Source organism: Poecilia reticulata, linkage group LG4 (assembly GCF_000633615.1).
Source record: "Poecilia reticulata strain Guanapo linkage group LG4, Guppy_female_1.0+MT, whole genome shotgun sequence".
NCBI lineage: Eukaryota > Metazoa > Chordata > Actinopteri > Cyprinodontiformes > Poeciliidae > Poecilia > Poecilia reticulata.
This window is the reverse complement of record NC_024334.1, coordinates 16,287,979-16,298,451: the sequence shown is the minus strand read 5'-3', so window position 1 is coordinate 16,298,451 and position 10,473 is coordinate 16,287,979.

Here is a 10,473-nt window from a genome sequence, read left to right as displayed (position 1 = left end):
AGTTCATTTCTGTAAAAATGGAGCCGAACACGACAGTGATTCCGCCTGGTTTTGGATGCTGGGCAACTGGAAGTTTTTTTTTTTCTTTTCTCATTTTTTCTCATTTTTCTCGTTGACACAATATGTCGTGGCAACGAGATATTGTCTTTACAAGGAAGCAGCTGATTAACATTTGAAATGCTCCAATGACACCTGAACTATGACCCCAGAGGAGCTGAGAAGGCTTCATGGTAACAGCATCACCATCCACATTGAGGTACTTGATGAAATGAGTTGCATTTAATTTTCCTTTGGGTCAAATTTGAATAGATTTTTTTTTTTTTGCTAATCTATTATTATTAGCTTCTCACATAAATTCCCAAATAAAACACATAGAAGTTTGTATTTGGAGTGTGTCAAAATGTGGGAACAGTTGACTTCTCCTTTCTTAAATTTGGACGCAGAAATTAGGTTAATTTTATTTCTACAAGCAGCCTTTCTGTTAAAAATCCTCCTCCTCCTTTCATGTTCGTTGTCCATTTTGGTCAAAATTATGAACCGAGAGCAGATTACTCTATTTTTTCCTCCCATCCCTTCTCCTCCTGAGAGCTAACAGAGGTGCATTTTCAACACTTCCAACGTGCTCCTGTGTTTGAATGCAGCATCAGAAAAGCTCTCACCGAAGCTCTGAGGCATAATCACGACACAATTAAGATAATTTCCCAACGACTGCTGGTGGCAAGGAAAGCAATTTTTCTGCCTTGTAATCGAGCCGGGCTGTCAGATTAAGATAGCAGGTGATTTAAGAGAAAGTGTCTCTGCTAAGTGTTTGGAGAGCCATCTAGGTGGCCTCAGGATTCCCTCTGCCCATTGAGATTGCCTTGTAAGCCAAGGCAGTTCTGAATCTGAAAAGAGAAAGAAACATTTGAGAGTTGGATTCGTGTCTCTGGGCGTTTTTTTTTTGTTTTTTTTGCCGTGTTACTCGCCTTCTGCTGCCGATCTGCTCCTGCATCTCGCAACATGAAAGGGTGGAGTGGCTTCTTATCTTCTCTCTCTTACTTTCTCGTATCTCCTCTTTCTGTCTTTTACTTGCACACAAACAGCAAACTTTAAATTCAGTCCGTACTGTATGAGATTATCCTTTTTTTTTTTAGAGGATTCGTACATGACCAGAAGACAGATTCCTTTATACAAGCTGTATATTTTTAATTTTTTTTTAGATAAGCAAATTTTTTTTTTCTCAGTATTAGAAATGTGTTTGCATCCTTAGAGCCTTTGAACCTTACTGGATGAAAATTAGAGGCAAAAATCCCCCAAAACCACTGTTATTGGGGTTACATATGGATGGAACAGTGTTATGAAATATTCTAGCTTCTGTTTACATACAGTGGTATGGTCTAATGGTTTTTTTTTTTAAAGAAAATTTGACATCACAATTCTTAAAAAAAAGAACACTACTGCCTTGAACCTATCCTTTTTTTTTAAGAGACAAGGACTTTCAAACCCATAATTCCACACAGCTATCTATTAACGCTGCACCAGTTGGTTAGATGGTGCTTACATAAACAAAGCTATGTAATATTATGAATTTTACAGCCAGATAGCGCAATTTAATTTAGCACAACGAGTAATTGTGACTTTCTGTTGTCATTAAAATGTTGTACATATCAAACACCACTTAAAAGAAACGTGACTTTGCAGTTTAACGTCTCTGAATTGGACCTCTGTCGCTTTAAGAGGCTCTCACTCTTTCCGACAGTCCGCTTTCAACGCGCCGTCGCAACAGCATTCCTCTATTAACCTTTTTACCAGCGTTTCACAGAGAAGTAGCTCATTATGTGTTAAGCAGACCCACACTTCCACCATGTGTTTGCTAATTGCTGCTGCCGCTTGTCTGAAGGAGCCGAGGGGTGGAGACGTGGGTGAGGGCGGCTCAGAGAGCGCAGCACCGAGGAGGAGCTTCGTGGGAAAGGCGGCGCTCGGTTACGCCACACTCTTTCTGCAAACCGAATGGCTGCCAGGGGACATAAAGGGATTTCTCAAATATGAATCAACACTTCAGGTATGTTTTTGATGACATTATGTAATCAAAAGCTAAAAAAATAAGTAGATTTTACATAATAGTGCCCCTTTAAACTGCAGCCAGAACCTGTCAACATGCAGATGGGATGGGCCTTACAGAACTCTCTCAAATTCTCTGCATGTTTGGTACTACTACGACGGCGTATTTTTAAGACATTGTAGAGGGAAAAAAAATGAGTCAATTTCTATATTAGCCTCAGACATTTTCTAGAGAAAAACGGGGAAATTTATGAGCTCCAAAAGTTGAACATTTCTAACTCTACTGGGAATTCAGATGGAACTGACCTTTTTCTCAGAGGAGTGAAAAGTTGAGCTTCTTGTCACCAAACCTGATCTCAGAAAGACGAGGTAGTTGCCTTATTTACCAGGCAGTACTTTCTGTCAATTTAGATGTTACTTTCTGGAATTTTCTTGGAACTTTCCAGGCACTTTTCTGAAAGTTTCAGGATAAAATCTGTGAAGTTAAAAAAAAAAAAGAAGTTATAACTCCTGGGGCAGTACCCTGTGAACTGTAGCTATAGCTAACACGGTGTTCCTTTAAATTGTTTTGAATATTTTATTTTTTTAAAATAGATCGAACGAAAATATATATCAACCTGTCTGCTTTTTGGCATATTTGTGATGATGTTTTAATTGTTATATATATATTGTTATACTCTGTCTCCAGTTTATTTCCACTTATTTAAGGAAGAAAGCCAAGAAAGTAAAAGTTACACTCAACACTTTCAGGTGGTGCAACAGTTACACACTTTTATCCACTAGATGGCGTTGGAAGACTGGGATTTCTTACTCATTGATTTGTGCAGCAAGTCTAATAACTGAACAACTCAAACTCTACATGTGTCACAAAAATTGGCCAACATCTCCTACATAGAGAAATACTATTTGGACATCTTTGTTACATAATTATTATTGTTTGTTACATAATTATTATTGTATCAAAAGTGGTATTTTGATGGGAGACTGATTTTCACTCATCACAAATTATTGAACATAAAAATCCTTTAAAAAAACCCACATTCACAACTAAAAACAAATAACCAAACAAACAAGAGATTGCTTTTAAGCCCAGTCAGCAACTTTCTGAACATTAAAACCCCAAACATAAAATAGATTTATTCAATAAATTACCTCCATTAAGTTCATGATGTTTTATAGTGATCAAGATGTTCAAAGTGACATAGAAAGCATAAACAAATACAATATGTGAAAGCCTTCCATTTAAAAAAGGAAGTACACAAAAAAATCAAACACAAACTACTTTTTTTTGTGTGGAAAAGTTGTGTTTTTTTCTTGTTATGTAAAATATTGATTGCAAGTTGTAAAAGTAAATGTAGCCATTTACTATCATAATCACCGGAGTGAGAAGTGGTTTAAACCAGATATTGACTCTATTTAGAGTTGATGTTTGACGGTGTTTAACAGTCCTCAGATATTCAGTCTGAGGACTGAATATCCTCAGAATTAACCAGACATTGGTAATCCTCAGTTTCTTTGAGTGAGTCTTGATATGTTGTAAATACAATCCATGTAGGATGACAAAGTAAAGAAATTTCATGGCTATTTTCTACCCTCCCTCCCAGAAAGAGCTCTTTGGTCTTACTAACTACCAACATTGTCAACACTCAAGTACGGTAGTGGTAGCATCAAGCTGATGATCTCTGGTCCACTGCATTCCACCAGTTCTGATAAAAGAAGTTGTAAAATTACCATGAGATTTTTGCCAGAGTTGTGTTCAGTTCCTGATAGATTCATTTCAAAACATTGCTTTTCTTCAGGTACAATTCTTCTTTTGTTGATTTGGATGTATGGTTGGACTTTCTATGATGCTGAAAAAGGAAATTCATGTTCTGATACTTGGAACTATTCACAATTTCATCTCATCTCTCTTTGCTGCTCCGTCCGGAATGTCTCCCATTAACTTGGATTCCTGCGGTAGAATTTCAACCGTGCCAATTAGCGAACAGGAGGAGACTTTGTGAATGATGATGATGATGATGATGATTTTTGTTTCAGAATTGTAGTCTGCCTGTAGTTTTACCAATGGCATTGGAAGAAGTGAACAAAGCTTCTCCGGCCATATTGGCCACGCTTCCAAACATTAAAATATTGCAGTGGGTGATGGTTGCAGGCAATTTTTTTGTAAACTTCATTGTGTCAAACTGGTGCACTAAATACATTAAGGCCAAATGTCAGCTAATGGGTAACATCTAAGTCTATGCCTCCGTCAAGCAATAGTTTCTCAATAACCGAGGGTCCAGACCATCTGTATGAAGCTCAGCATAGAACAAGGGGCTGGTTTTTACCAGGCTAGCATGATGTTGGAAATACCACATTTCATTGTGTGTTGGTTCTATCACAAACATACCGTAATAAATTGTTGCTCAAAGACTTTAGTTGAATTTCATTTTGAGATTTCATCCCTGGAAGAAAATGCATCCATCTTGCAACTCTAGTTCTTAGCTGAGACATTTGAAGGATTCACCAGATTGTTCTACCCATAACTAGTACTTATTGGCAATTGCTGAATCTTCTTCAGTGTTACTATCAGGTTCTTGGCAGGCTCCCTAACTGGTTTCTGTCTTGTGTTCACATTGGTTTTTAACCTTTTAAACCTGCCTTCCAACAGTAGCTTTAACAAAAGGATGCAAATGCAGAAAAAAATCATAAACACAAAAACCTAGCAAGTAATGTTGGTCTAGTTTCTGGTGCAAGTATCTTAGTACACTTCAAACAAGACAAAGCTAACTTATAAGTAACTTTTCAGCAAGATACAGGATCTTCTTTTAAGTCAACAATTCCTTCATGTTGATGAAAAAGTATTATTTCACCTGTAAGAAAAATGTTATGTGTATGGAACCAGTAATTTTTTTATCAATACTAAGGACTTATTGACTTAAAACAAGCTCTTGTTTGTTGCTGAAAAGTTACTTATAAGTTAGCTTTGTCTTGTTTGAAGTGCATTGAAATACTTCCTCTAGAAACTAGACCAAAATTACTTGGTAAGATTTTGTGTTTTTGCAGTGTAAAATCTCTTTATCTTAACGAAGATGTGTTCACATTCAGTGAATCTGCTTTACTGCTGCCTTTACATCAGCTGTAACTGATATCATTAGTGACTGTGATCATTGTATGCTTGTTGCCAGTGATGTCAACAATCCCTCATAAACATAATTAAACTGTGAGTTAAGATACTATTTAATAATAAAAGGCTGCTGTGAACATTTTTCCTGAACCACTCGGCAACCTTGTTTTCCACTTTTAGATCTAATTTAATCAGTGATGTAGCACACTCACACATTTCCACAGCCTCTTACGCATCATTATTACAGTAAAGTCATGCCTTTAATTGCAGCACAATGGGCTGATGACACAATTCACCTCTAATTACTGCCAAAATTACAACACTTGAGATGTTACAGAGTAAAATACTCAGAGCAAAATGCCAGTTGCCCGGGTTTCCAGCACCAAAGTGAGAATCTTCGCCTCCACATTGCTGTAGGAATCTTTTCACTTTGTCAGCACTTGAGTGGTTAAAAAGGAGCAGAGAAATCCAGCCGAGTGACCAGCAGGGGTCACATGCGGCCAAAAAAAATTATTCCATTCCCCTTCTTATAGTTTATTCTTACAAGAAAAATGTCAACAAAAAGTTTCCCATCGACTCAATCAAAATTCTTCATGCTTAGCTCACCGTTATTTTGACGGTTTCTCTACATTATCATTCAGTTTCTGTGGAGCATGCAGACCAGATTGCAATCACATCCACTAATCAGTCCCTGTGATATTTACTCCCTTAAGAGATGCAGCACGGGTTCGAAACGTCAAGCCCTGCAGATCAGTAATTAAAGCATTGGGACGACAGGGTTGAAGGCAGAATTTTGCTTCTGGTTGCTGTGTTTTTGTGTCATCATCTAAAACAATCTCTAGATCTCGAACACGTCTGGGTTTTTGTTTTACCTCTTAACACCACAAATGTGGGAAAACCTCCACTTGAGTTCCTGAGTTAGATGACAAGCAGAGACTCGTGTTCCTGCACGCTCCGGCCACCGCCTGCTGGCTAACTAGCTAGCTGCTATCTCTCGTCGTTTAGCTTTGTTTCTAAGGCAGATCTTCACCTCTACTATCCGACATACAGACACCACCTGTGGTTTTCACCCGAAACCTTTTAATCTAAACGTCCTTTGTTTGTTGCGTGAACGCAATTAGCTTGAGTGGAATTATTACTTTGTATGTCGACGTATTGAAAGTGTTCCATTCAAGCAAGCCCAACTGCTGAGAAATGGAAAAAACAAAACAAAAAAAAAAACTATATATATCTTCATATAACTCCATGTGTGTCATAAACCAGGTATTGGTTCTGTACTTTATCAGATCTCTCCAGCATCTCTTCCTCTGTAACTGCAAAGGTTTCATGCTAGCTGGCGATGAGGGGGGGAAGAAGAAAAAAGAGGGGTAGTCCGGGGAAAAAGGAAGGGATCTGCTGAGGCGCTCTTGCACAATGACATTGTCTGAACTACAGCTTCCACGACTTGCCGTGCCGCAGCGACAGCCCTTTAGTGTTTCCTGTCAAACGGAGCATTGTTGCTTTTAGTTCACTTTAAGTGTCTAGACAGTGGTTTTGCTGCTCCGTTGGTTCCCCTTGGATTGAGGCCAAATCTTCACTCCTGGCGGTGATAAGAGTCTTATCTCGCTGTTAGAGGGCCTGGAAACTGGAGCAGAGCTCAAGAGAGTGTCACTCAGGTGGGGGGGGAGTGCGGGCACCTAGAAGAGCAAGCCGGGGTTAGTCAGCCGACTCAAACATCACACCTGCATATTCACTTTGAAGCCTCTTCTGAAAGATTATTTGATTTTACCGGCTGGATGTTTTGTATTGCCACCTCTGATTTTCTGTCGCCTCAACAGGAAGATGTGTGTGCGTGTTGATTTCTGCGATTCTCTGCATTGTTTCAATGGGTTCAACCAGTGTTCAACAGACAAGGGTGCGTGAAGGAGCTTATAGCTCCCAAAATATGCGGAAAAACTTTCCGAATTATAAACCTTGCCTAAACAGCTCTCAAAAAACAACAGTCTCTGAAGGCAGCTGTTTACTCCGCGGCTCCACGCCGACGAATTATAAGGCTGGGGGTCACCCATTGACGCACAATGAATGGCCCGCATTCTTCCCGACAAAGGCCAGGAGGGTAATACAACTATTCAGACGCTCTCTTTTATGCTCGTCGTTGCTGGAAACTGTTTGTTGTGGAAAAAAAAAAAGAAAAAAGTCCAAGGTCCCTCAGGTAAAAAATCAGTCGGCAGATTGTGCGCTGGTTTCTTGTTTGAAGTCCATTGTGGCTTTATTCCCCAGCCAGGTAACACAAGAATGCCGCTTTTCTTCCCCGCATAGTTGATCCACAATATTGGCAAATGGTCCTTAATTCCCCTCTTTGCAAGGTAACTCTCCAGCTTGAAGTAATTCAGAGTCCTTTTCTTTTCACTCTGAATGGTGGGGCCTGTGTAGGAGAATGAAAAGGATTCAATAGAGGTGGATGATTTATTCAAGGAAAAAGCACTAAGACTTTGGAATGAGAAGCATGACTGTATTCTCCCACGAAGGACACCTTGTTTTGTGCGACACAAGGCGAAATCTATGGCTGCTCAATTCATTCGCCACTGCATAAAAGAGGTTGAACTGATAAATATATATATAAAAAAAGTGGGGGACTGTGGAAAGGAGGGTGGGAGGAAAAAGTTAGCCTCCCCCACTCCCATGTTTGGTTGGTTGCGGACGTAATGCAGACCGTAGAGCTTATAGCTTCGTAGTGTTGATTCTAACTCAGATATTCTTCAAGGATTTTTTGTGCAATGAACACAATGGAATGCTGGACAAAAGAACTAGTTCAATTGTTCGCCACTGGTGGTACTTTGGGTGCCGTTAGTCATCGTAAATATTTGTCAGGGGTCTCAAGCTCCAGTTCTCGAGAGCCGATGTCCTGCAACTTTTAGATGTCTCTGCTTCAGCACACCTGGCTCCAGTATTAAGTCATTAGCAGAGCTTGGCGGCATGCTAGTGAAACAGTTTCACCATTTAATTCCAGTGTGTAGGAAAAGGGACACATCTAAAAGTTGAAGGCCTCTGGCTCTCAAGGACTGGAGATTGATACCACTGTTTTAAAGGGCCAGTATTAAGTACTTTCCAGGCACATTGTGTCATATATAACTTAAAAGTTAAAAATTTGACATTGCAATTTAATGCCTTGAAATTGGGTCTCTGTCTCTTTAAAAAAACTCCTACTCTTCCTGAAACTCCGCCTTCAGGAAATCAGCACAACATGGCTCCTCTATTTACCCTTTAACAACGTTTTTATCAGCGCTTCACTGCGAAGTAGCTCACATAATGAGCTCAGCAGATGTTCAGTTCCACCAGCTGTTTGCTAATTGCTGCTGGCTAGTCTGAAGGAGATTAGTGGGTGAGTCGCGGGGGAAACTGCAGCTCTGAGACTTGTACTGACATACTGCGCATGCACCAAGAAATTTGTTTTGTCTACTCAAAGCTGCAAGAACAAGAGAAAATTTTGTTCTGGCTAGAATACTGAAAAAATCAAGAAGAGTCTTTCAAGAAGAAAGTTCTCCCAGGAGAACTCTCCCTGGGAGAGTTCTCCTGGGAGAAGAAAGTTCTCCCAGGAGAACTTTCTTCTTTTAACAGTCACCCAGTGACTGTTAAAATAATTGATCAGAACTACATGGAAAGAATGAGGCCATACTTTTCTCACAACCCTGGTAAAGAGAATACATTTCAAGATTCTTGGGGTATGTATTTCTCTTTCTCTGTCTCCAAATATCTAAAGTGTACAATGTACCTCTATTTATGAAAAAAGTCTAGCTCTCCATTTTTATGCCTTTTTTTAATAAATACAAACTTTGTTTCATAGCATCTGTAATCAGTAAAAATAAAAAAATAGTAAAATTAGTATTTTAACAGTACATAAAATGAATTTTCAAGTTTAAAGAATCTGTTTGCTGTAAAATGATTCAATTCTGGTTTGATGAGTCTGAAGTAGCTTAGACTTTTAACTAGAGCTGATCAAACACTGTCTGGATTTAAATAAGTATCAAATGGGAATCTTGAATCACTTCATTGACCATGGTGTACAGCTTCATTTCCCCACAGGTTCAAACTGTACATGTCAGAGAGAACATGTGCAGTTCTCTCTGACAACAGAAAACGTCTTTGGTTCACAAGTGACAGAGAACCATCTCTTTTCCATGGTCATGCTTCCCCGGTTACATGGTTGCTATGGTTTCTGAGTAGGGAGGGATGATATGTCATCAGCATCGATATTAACCAATGTCAATCACTTTTTAACATACCGGTATCGGGGTTATGAGTAAAACTGGGCGGTAAAAACAACCGATACATAATTTTTTTTTTAATGGTTTCGAAAGGGTAGCGGTATAGTTGTCTGCAACAAACTTTCAGAAAACTGCAAAACAGCTGGAACACTGAGTTCCTTTAAATCCAGAATAAAAAGCCAGCTGCTCATAAAGTTGTTTTTAATTAGTGTTTGAGGTGTTGATGATTTTAATGATGGCTCTTGTCAAAATGTAACGTCTGTTTTTGGTTTTCACGACTGTTGACTGTGTGATGTGTTCACGATGTGTTTATGCTTTCATGATAACACAGCACTTTGAACTGCTGTGTTGCTGAAATTTGCTAAACAAATAAACTTGATTGATTGATATATACAATTTCAACAAATATTGGTTTTCGCATTACTAATATCAGATGTTTGTATTGGTCCAAATATTTACATCAGTGCATCCCTGGTCAGTTCACTGTGTTTTGAATTAGTTATTGAAAACACAGAGGAAATTGTTACTTTTTAGCATTTATTAAAGGAAAATAACACATAATCTCCTAGTTGCTCCGTCATTAGTTTACTTTTATGCATGTTAGTTGGTGACTGGTGTCTCCAGCGGTCATTGGGGAAAGTGGGTGGCCCACCCAAAAACCAGGTCACAGACTCAGAACCCGGTTCTAGAGATCTTTCTGTGAAATTTTCCATCTAAAAAACAGGACATTTCCACTTTCGATTAAAAAACCGGAACACATAATAACACTCCAATCACCCATTCAATGCAGCGCCGCTCCGTTTACGCTTACTGTCAGGCATAGCACACACTAGGGTTGTAGTGATACAATAATCTCACGATAAGATACGATACATGATATTCTGCTCACAATACAATATATATTGCGATATTCAGCAAATAATACAATTCAATACACTTTTGTGATTTTGTGAAATATTTTAGAGGGACAGAGTGACATTTTGTGACTGTTATAGAGTTGGACTGAATTAATTTTACTGAAAACTGATTAAAAGCACCAACTACACAATACCTGGCTCTGGTTGGACATGGACACAGACTTAA